Here is an 11110-nt window from a genome sequence, read left to right on the forward strand (position 1 = left end):
TATCCTTTGATCCGGACCGCCTGCAAAGCTATTGCAAAATTCTTATGTTACCGAAATAAAAACTATGTTAATGGCAAATATTGCCAACATTTGTTAACAATAAAACTGTTATTAATATTGTTTGAAGACAAGTAATGATGATAAGAAATGTTTTCAACAATAAACAATGTTAACTTCGGTGCAGGGGCGGATCCAGGAGGCGAGGTGGGGTGGGGGGCGGTGGGTTGTAATATTGATATTTAGAGCTACTTTTAAGAGTTCCAAACTCTGAGATGGGCTTTATTTATATATAAAATAAGAAAGCTTCATCTTCCAGGGGGGGGGGGATCGCCCGCTCGTCTCCCCGGATCCACCCCTGCCTCGGTGTAAATCCATTTTAAGCCTCTCAATGTTTCGAAAATAGCGCTTCTCTACACATTTATTAGCTGATGTTTCTTTGCTTTGTATGTTGGGATATAGTTCTCTTTGCATGTCTTGCAATATAGCTATTGGTAGATGTTTTTTTCTTTCTTTTCCTTTTTCAGGAACTTGTGATTTCGTTTTAAAAAGAAACCGGCATTTTTTTATGCTATATTATCCGTCGTGTGGCGCTGTCTGAGCAATTCAATGGTTTTACAGCTTTCATTGCGAGAACTGTATGTGCAAGGAGTGCATGGACATTAGAAAACAAGCCATGCAATCTTATGCAAGTCAACAACTTCTAAATTCTGACTTTCATTCACAAGAGGAATCCTTGCAGCAAGTAGCAACGTGCATTACCGGATATCAGGAAGCAGGAAGCATCTTTAACCGTGACCGTGTGGCCTAATGGATAAGGCGTCGGACTTCGGATCCGAAGATTGCAGGTTCGAGTCCTGTCACGGTCGGCAGAAATTTTTTTCCATCAACAGATTGTTAATAAATGATCTGAAGGAGTAATCGTGAATAAGTTTAAGATATTATAAGTGCAATTGACTCAAGGAAAGGCAATATTGTTTTCCATTAACTTGGTAGAATTTTATTTTATAGTATCTATTATTACTGCCACGTAGGTTTTGTTCATAGTAATATAGGCTCTATATAATCATGGGATGAAACATTTCTGATTCTACAAAATATAGAGCCATGTAAGTTTCTTATGATTTATTAGGCTTTCTTACAATAAAAAAAAAAGTCCGTTCGTGAGGGGTATCATTATACTGCTTTTTGCAACATCGTTGTGTCTGTTCTGATAATTTGTGGGAATCATTATACGGTATGAGCCTGTGTTTCTGATGTGTCTCCGCATTTTCTGCACTTTTCATTCGTTATTTCTTGCTTCAGTATGCGTTTACAATAGTTACGGGTTGGTGTCACTCGGTCTTGGGCCTGGATGGCCATCATAAATCTTACTGTTTCGGAAAGGGCTCCAGTTTTCTTGAGCCAGGCATTCATGAAAATGAAATGAAATTTTTGAGTTTCACGTGCTAAGGCTAAAGGAGACGGTGATAATGAGAAATGAATGAAATGGTGGAATGAAGAAAGTGGGAGGAAACGGGAGAACCCCGAGGAAACTCACTCACACGGTGTTTGTCCACCACAAAGTTCACTTTGCGGAGGCTGGGATGGAACCCGGGAACCCTGGCACTATAGGTGAACGCTGTACCACTGAGCCACCGCATGTTGCTGTTCTGTTATAATAATAATAATAATAATAATAATAATAATAATAATAATAATAATAATAATAATAATAATAATAATAATAATAATAATAATAATATTAATAATAATAATAATAATAATAATAATAATAATTATTATTATTATTATTATTATTATTATTATTATTATTATTATTATTATTATTATTTGATAAAATCACCTCAACTATCCCAGGTAACCCGAAGAAAATTTTCTAGGGAGAGGCTCAAATCCCTGGTTGCTGTATTACATTTGGCATTTTTTTTTATTTGTATTAAGAAAATCTTAAGAAATTTAATACATTTTCGTCAGCCAGGGGGCTCGGGCTCCACCCTTCCCTCCCCCTTTTGCGCCCATGCAAGTAACCAAATGAGTGTTGATCAAGGTTGATTTTTGGTATTTACCAGTGGCGGATCTAGAAAGTAAAAGCTTTGGGGCCAGACTATGATAGGTTTATCATGTTTTTCTAATAAACTTTCAAAATATATATAAATAATAGTTTTAATTTTTTTGTTACTCAAGAAACTGGGGTCTAGCCCCCCCTTTTTTTGTCTAGATCTGCCACTGAATAGACTGAAATAGTGTGACGTCACATCCTTTTCGTTGCCATGGTGATCGCCATTTTATTTTCTAAACAAACACAAACAAACAAGACTGAGAAATAACGCATAAATGGTGATGGGTTATGTATTTGATTGTAAACATTAATGTACTTGAGCAGAAATGGAACAAGCAATATCCTAGAATTCTTTACTAAAGATTTTCGATATTCTGTAGGCAACATAAAATTCTTAATCGTAAACGTAAAATTACTAAGGCAAAATAAATGACCAAATATGATTCGATGAGAACACACAATTGTAATATTACATAATACAGACATATCAACACGATCTTTACATATGGTTTGTTCCCCTTCTGTGCAATATATCGAGGATAGAAACGAATAATGGTTACAAACGAATAATAGATACTAACTTACCTCTAATTCAGTTCTTCATGTTTGCCTCCACTCTGCCTTTTAAATATTTAAATTCATCATCAATTACGGAAGACACGTGATTTGATTCAAGAGCATTTTCGCCTTTTTGCACAAACTTTACTTCGTTCTCAAAGTATTTAAAAATTCTAAATAATTTCACAGCCATTGTTTACTCAACACCTCATTTCCACACTCACGTTTGTGTAGAAAACAAAATGACGATCACCATGGTAACGGAGAGGAAATGGCGTCACCACTATTCCAGTCTATTACCATACAATTGTCCATTATCACCAACCCATTTTCATTGGAAAAGCAACCAAATTGACAACCACTTTTAATTCAAAACTAAACGCAGTGGTGGATCTAGTCCGTGGCCATGGAGCCTATCCCCCCCTTCCCCAGTTTTTTGAGTGACAAATATACTGTAATTTATTGTATACTTTTTGAAAGCTTTTAGTAAGCGTTGACTTTTATTCTGTATTGGATTTTTTTTTTTTTTTTTTTGAAACATTAGATATAATTTTGGCTGCAATTCTTCTCTCATACAATGTTTAAAACAATACCTGAGGTCCGGAATGTCAACGTCCAACCCAGTCATAATACGCATCGGAAGAAAATTAAGTTGGAAACTGCTGCAGGAGCCATGAAAAATTGTAAACTCATGATATATCTACCATAGTCTGGCTTCTGGTTGCCCTTTCCCCCGTTTTTACTTTCTACATCCTCAGTATTTTTTTTAACATTCCTCGTACATATTATTATTATTATTATTATTATTATTATTATTATTATTATTATTATTATTATTATTATTATTATTATTATTATTATTATTATTATTATTATTAGACTTCCAAATTATGCTGTGCGTAAGTATCGGAAGTCTTATAGAACGGCTTTGCCCATCCCTCTGTCGACAGGTATCAGAACAAAAATGGTAAGAAATATCGAGATGCGGTTTCTTCCAATCGATTCAACGTCCGAAGGATAGGTTCCATCTATTCCGTTAATTCTGTACGAATACCAGAAGTGGTTTAAATTTAGTATTACTTGCGCTTTCAATACTCATTTCAACAGACAGGGGCGGATCTAGGACGGACTTCTGAGGGGGGAACGGTGGCTTGTAATACTGCTACTTAAAGTTACTTTTAAGAGCTCCAAACTCTGGGATGGGTTTTATTTATATATATAAAATAGGAAAGTTTCCTCTTCTGGCAGAGCAATCGCCCCTCCTGGATCTGCCCCTGTCGACAGAACAGAAACGGTAAGAGATATCGATTCATTGTCCCAAGAATAGATACCATCCCGTTCATTAATCTCTATTCAAATGGAAAGTGGTTCAAATTAGTCATTTCCGGTTTCAACTTTATCACTATAAAACAAAACGGTAATAGATAGCGGTAAGCTTTGGGGGAATATTCCCACAACCTGGAATATTGGCTCAAGAGGGCATATTGTCACAACCTACAACACTTTACCAAAACCGGAAGTGGTTTAAATTTACTAATACCTTCGGTTTAATACTGATTTTTAGACGGCAAAAACAGTAAGCGATATTGATATGGGGTTTCTTGCAATTGATTCAGCATCTAAAGAATGAGTTTTACCTGCTGCGTTAACCCTTTATTCAAACCGAAAGTGGTTCAAATTAACCATTGTTGGTGTCAGCATTTGTCGTCATTGAACAAAAATGGTATTAAAAGCCACAAGCGGTTTTCTGCAAACTATAAATTCAGGGCCTCAAGAGTGCACACCATCAACACCTGCAACACTCTAACAAAACCGGAAGTGGTTGAAATTTACTACTACTTTCGGTTTTAATGCTAATTTCCATTGAGTAAAAATACTAATAGCTATCGTAAAGCATTTCCTTTGTAATCGATTCAGAGTCCCAAGAATGGGTTCCATCTCGTCCGGAAACCCTCTATTCAAACCGAAAATGATAGAAATCAACCATTCCCGGTTTCAACGTTAACTCCTATAAAACAGAAACGGTAATAAATAGCGACAAGCGGTTTTGTTTCTTTTTAGTTGATTCAGCCTCTCAAAGATCATATCATTACCACGCACAACACTCTGTCGAAACTGGGAGTAATAATATCTACTATGTTTACTAAAACTACCAATGAATTAAATTAGTAATAATTCCTATTTTAATACTTAGTTGCATTGAGCGAAGATGGTAAGAGATTTCGAAAAGCGGTTTTCCGACGAAGATTCAGAGTTCCAATAATAAAGCTTTCCCTCGACCTTTATAACAGTTGAAAACGGAAGTGGTTAAAATGTACGATTTCTCGGTTACACGTCGTACCAGTACACTCAAGTTTCGTTACAGGTAATAATCCTCGACATGAATGATGGATCATCCACAACACGTTGACGGAGTTCTTGACAAACTTTGACACCTTCTTAGGAAACTTGGCACGTCGGATGACACACACCGAGAATGGCGGCAATGTTGTGGATTGTTTTCTTACTATCCTCATGCTCAAGTTGCCGAATGGTTTTAATATTTTCGGGTGTTGTACTCGTTCAAGGTCAGCTCTATCTCTCGTTGCCTTCCAGTGATGTTCTTTCGCTCTTGAAGTGCGCGTGCCACTCAAAACATCCAGGGCCGTTTTTAATCTCCCCGACGCCCTAGGCACTTTAAATTGTTACGCCCCCCAAAAAATTTGCAGAGCAGCCCCTCCTTCAGTTATTACCTTGCCAGTTTTATTTCGGGACGAATTCTCCCTTAACTCTCTTACTCTTTTCCCTCTGTTTGTTTTTTGCTCTTTAGAGAGTCTTTCCACCCACCACCTATGAACCTCCCGTGTCATGGACTGGCAACCGGCAGCCGTAAGGAAAGGACAGTGGCATGGTTTGGCTACTCTTGTTCATTCCTCACCTTACGGATTAGTGACAAGCTGGTAGTTTTAAATGGACAGAGGTTGCATTTATAGGTTTCTCCTAAATTATTATAATTAAAAAGTGCACAAGGAATCATTTCCACAGTCTCGGCTTTGGTAACGCATATTTTTCCTAATATTAGTACAGCTAATAATTTGTTTCCAGCTCCCAGTTATCCTCAGACAACTATTCTTAGGTATTCTTATTTATCAAGTAATATAAATCTCTATTTTCGATTTAAAAAAAAAAAATAAAATTATACGTGATCACATTTACCTTAGCAGCCGAGATCTAATTTGTTTGTAACCAGGTAGCTCAACTGGAACGGAAATGACGTTTTCGGCACGAGCATATTTTAATTTTTCTCTTTTTGCGCCCCCAAATATTTTCGTCTTAGGCACATGCCTAGCGCGCCTAAGCGGAAAAGCGGCCCTGAAAACACCTCGAAAGACTCACTGCAGCATCGCCGTATACTTGCTCAATCATATCAAGAGTCTCTGTGGAAGAACTGTGCAGTTTCACACAAAATTCCACGTTTGTTCGTTGTTCTAACTTGCTGTTCATGATGAAATCGCAGACGTGGTAACGCACGTGGTCAGAATAACATCAGCTGCTCAGCGTGGTCAGATGTACCAAATTTCACAGAAGTAAATCCCCACGCTGAGCGGGTTTGCATATCCAGGCTCCTAACTATGAAAATATTTACGATCACTCCAACCCCAATCATTTCACAGATTCAACCTGTTGTATATAAGTTATTAGGACATAAAATTGAATGTAATTTATACGAAAAACCCTTTTATGCATTGCAAGACCTGTAACGTCCAAATATTCACCACAAACTTATAGTTGTATCGACATAAACAAACAAACAAAATAAAAAAAAAAAGTGTGGAGCAGGAAACCACTTTACACAAAAGTCAAAAGAGGTTATTGAAGGCATACGAACTGGTCGAGCGGTTTGGGTGACTAGTCTGTCAATCAGAAGTTTATGTGTTCAAACCCTGTAGAAAATATTCGTTTTGTTTTTTTTTTCTTAAAAGTGTGTTCCTATTTTCATCAGAGGACTGAGAACATTTCTTTGAATAAATCTTTGGAAACTACTTTTCTCTCAAATTCGATTAGAAGCGAACATTATATGAATTGCAAATCTAACATCCACAGCTGAGAACAAAATATTAAGTATGTTCAATATGTCATTATTATCCTTTGATTTGTAGTGAAAAACTAATTATAAGCATTGACAATTTCAGAAGATTCTCCCCCGGTAATGGTCAAGATATGAATGAGAAAAAACTGATAAAACATTATTAGTCCATTTGAGCATGATCGAAGATAACTTATGGCCACGAAGGGGAAATTTATGTCGACAGGATCTCAAATTCTCCGACAGGTCATGCCCTGAAATCTTCACTGTTTGAAAGGTATCCTTAACAAATAGAATATTATATTTATTTCTCCTTCTACGTTTTGAAATGGAAAAATCATAATTTTAAATAGAATTATAATACGATAAGCATAAAGATTTATACAACTAATGAAGTAAATATCCTTGTGTAAGTTATCGATTTCTATTCGGATTAAAACTCGAATATTCGTTTGCATCACATTTTAAAGTAAATCCTCTCTATATATAGTTCCTACTGGAAAGCATGTTTAACTCCAATTACTTAATCAATATTTTTAATAATATATTTTTATTGTAATACTCTTACTATTCAATGTTGTATGCACTTAATTTCCCAAAGCAAAACCTCACAAATGTATAATTGACTAGTAAATATTATCAAATAAATTATCATTTAGTTTACGTAAACATTGCATCGCCTGATTTGAAACTTCGTATTTTAAATAATAATAATAATAATAATAATAATAATAATAATAATAATAATAATAATAATAATAATAATAATAATAATAATAATAATAATAATAATAATAATAATAATAATAATAATAGTAGTAGTAGTAGTAAAATCATAGCCATATCTTTATCAGAATTTCAGGCTTAGTCAATAAATGAATTCAACATAGTCTCTATTCGAAGCTCTATTTAATCGAATCAGATAGAAATACGAAGAGGAACTTCGAGAACAGGTAAAAAAAATGTTACTTTGGTGGGTTTGAAAGTAACTTTTAAGAGTTTTTTTTTTTTTTTTTTTTTTACAATTACAGACAAATGCCTTGGACACTATTTTCTTTTCTTTAAGTTAACTGATTCACCGAACGTATCTGACATATGAGTAACTTGTCTCTATTTTCTACTCGGTTATACACGTTTTACAATCTTTTCCATTAACCTTGAACGACAAGAACACGAACACAAAAACATCCACGTAGGTATGACAGTTAAAATTCCTAACTTCCCCCACGGGGAATCGAACCCGGAACCACATCCACCTGAGGCACACGTGCTAGCCACTAGACCAGCGGGAAGAACAAATTAAATGTATTTTGTAGTGTCTGAAGTTTATAGCTATTTCACCCTGTTGTAGTATGTCTATTGATTTTTTAATGTTTACCGTATTCGTTACTTTGAGGAATGATATATATTATTGATATAGGTTTTATTACATATTCGGCCATAAATATTATATAAATTATCAGAATTATTCATGATCTTCCATGGAAATTCACTGGTGCATGCGCAGTAGAAACAGAAGAACACAATTTTCTGATGTTGGTCAGAACGCAAATTTCTAACAGGCTGTCTGAATTCCTTGGTGGAAAGCAGTAGTTCCCAACCTAGGGACCTGCAGCTTCCTCCTGAGTAAGCATGAAGAGCGAGTAAGGTGGCGAAAGCTACTGGCATAAAAGAATTGTGCAATAAGTAAACAAAGCACTACTTATTATGACTTTCAAATTCAGCTTGACAATTTTATAATTGCCGTTTTACAAAAACATCATATTGCACTAGGAGGGTATGCAAAAGTTTTGCTGGAAATAAATATAAATTCCTGGGATGATGATGATGATGATGATGATGATGATTATTATTATTATTATTATTATTATTATTATTATTATTATTATTATTATTATTATTATTATTATTATTATTATTATTATTATTATTATTATTATTGGTCTCCTACTTCTTGGCCAAGATGTGAAATATTCACTACCTTCTTCATACCGCTAAATCAATTTCTTCACTGTTTTCTCGTCACAGCTCATACCCCTAGCTATCTGAATGGCAATTTGTCTAATTGTTGCTCGACCTATGATTTTCCCTCGCATAGTAACAGATAGTTTTCTACAGCTTTTAGAGCGAGGTATTTTGACAACCTGTAGAAATTTGCATTGTGATTCGTATTAGCAATGACAGTAAAGTGGATATTTCTGTTCCTACTGTGCATCATCAGTATCATTATATCAGAAGTATTCCGCCATTACCAGCGGGTCACTTACCGCAGCTGAGAAGCTGCCATGCTCCACGATCTTCTGTTAACCTCTCCATCTTCACATACGATTTTTCTGTTTTGATATCGCCAATAGCCTAATTCTGTTTCTATATAGTCTAATTCGTCCTCTCCCTCTCTTCCCTGCCACCATACCCCTCAAAATACTATTTCCTCCATCCTAAAGGCTCTTTTCGCCATTTCTATCCTTGCTTTTATTTCACGTTCGCATGTCAAATCATCACTAGTAATAGTACTCAGATATCGAAAACTAATCACTTGTTGTTTTTTCCCGCTCCTACTTCTATATTTCACACCGATCGCTTCGTTTCAATCACCATGGATTTTGTCTTTCTAACATTTATTTTCATCCCATATTCTTCACAAGCCTTTCCCAAGTTTTCTACATCTTATTAATTTTCTTTTTAGATTCTACAACAACAACCATATCAACCCCAAACCGTATACACCTCACCATTCTATCTTCTACGGAAATTCCATCTTCATTATGTAGACTCGTTTTCGTTATCTCTTCTAAATAGTTATTAAATAAAATATAATCGGCGGAATATAGCCCTATAATCTCTGTTGAACTCATCTTCCAATTACACTGTCTGTCTACTGCGCATGCACCAGTGAATTTCCATGGAAGATCATGAATAATTCTGATAATTTATATAATATTTATGGCCGAATATGTAATAAAACCTATATCAATAATATATATCATTCCTCAAAGTAACGAATACGGTAAACATTAAAAAATCAATAAACATACTACAACAGGGGGAAATAGCTATAAACTTCAGACACTACAAAATACATTTAATTTGTTCTTCCCGCTGGTCTAGTGGCTAGCACGTGTGCCTCAGGTGTATGTGGTCCCGGGTTCGATTCCCCGTGGGGGAGGTTAGGAGTTTTAACTGTCATACCTATGTGGATGTTTTTGTGTTCGTGTTCTTGTCGTTCAAGGTTAATGGAAAAGATTGTAAAACGTGTATATAACCGAGTAGAATATAGAGACAAGTTACTCATATGTCAGATACGTTCGGTGAATCAGTTAACTTAAAGAAAAGAAAAAAGTGTCCAAGGCATTTGTCTGTAATTTGCAAAAAAAAAAAAAAAAAAAAAAAAACTAACTCTTAAAAGTTACATCCAAACCCACCAAAGTAACATTTTTCTTTTATCTGTTCTCGAAGTTCCTCTTCGTATTTCTATCTGATTCGATTAAATAGAGCTTCGAATAGAGACTATGTTGAATTCATTTATTGACTAAGCCTGAAATTCTGATAAAGATATGGCTATGATTTTATTACTACTACTATTATTATTATTATTATTATTATTATTATTATTATTATTATTATTATTATTATTATTATTATTATTATTATTATTTAAAATACGAAGTTTCAAATCAGGCGATGCAATGTTTACGTAAACTAAATGATAATTTATTTGATAATATTTACTAGTCAATTATACATTTGTGAGGTTTTGCTTTGGGAAATTAAGTGCATACAACATTGAATAGTAAGAGTATTACAATAAAAATATATTATTAAAAATATTGATTAAGTAATTGGAGTTAAACATGCTTTCCAGTAGGAACTATATATAGAGAGGATTTACTTTAAAGTGTGATGCAAACGAATATTCGAGTTTTAATCCGAATAGAAATCGATAACTTACACAAGGATATTTACTTCATTAGTTGTATAAATCTTTATGCTTATCGTATTATAATTCTATTTAAAATTATGATTTTTCCATTTCAAAACGTAGAAGGAGAAATAAATATAATATTCTATTTGTTAAGGAAACCTTTCAAACAATGATAATTTCAGGTCATGACCCGTCGGAGAATTTGAGATCCTGTCGACATAAATTTCCCCTTCGTGGCCATAAGTTATTTTCGATCATGCTCAAAGTAGACTAATAATGTTTTATCAGTTTTTTCTCATTCATATCTTGACCATTACCGGGGAGAATCTTCTGAAATCGTCAATGCTTATAATTACTTTTTAATTACAAATCAAATGATAATAATGACATATTGAACATACTTAATATTTTGTTCTCAGCTGTGGATTTTAGATTTGCAATTCATATAATGTTCGCTTCTAATCGAATTTGAGAGAAAAGTAATTTCCAAAGATTTATTCAAAGA

At 34.4% G+C, this 11110-nt stretch overlaps 1 non-coding gene across 1 annotated transcript; it reads left to right on the forward strand.

The window, feature by feature from the left end:
* The first annotated feature begins 793 nt into the window (after positions 1-793).
* TRNAR-UCG (transfer RNA arginine (anticodon UCG)) lies at positions 794-866 on the forward strand. Its single transcript has one exon. It is a non-coding gene; the product is annotated as a tRNA-Arg (tRNA).
* The last annotated feature ends 10244 nt before the right edge of the window (positions 867-11110 follow it).

This window comes from Thermobia domestica, chromosome 7 (genome assembly GCF_964235325.1).
Source record: "Thermobia domestica chromosome 7, izTheDome1.hap1.1, whole genome shotgun sequence".
Lineage (NCBI taxonomy): Eukaryota > Metazoa > Arthropoda > Insecta > Zygentoma > Lepismatidae > Thermobia > Thermobia domestica.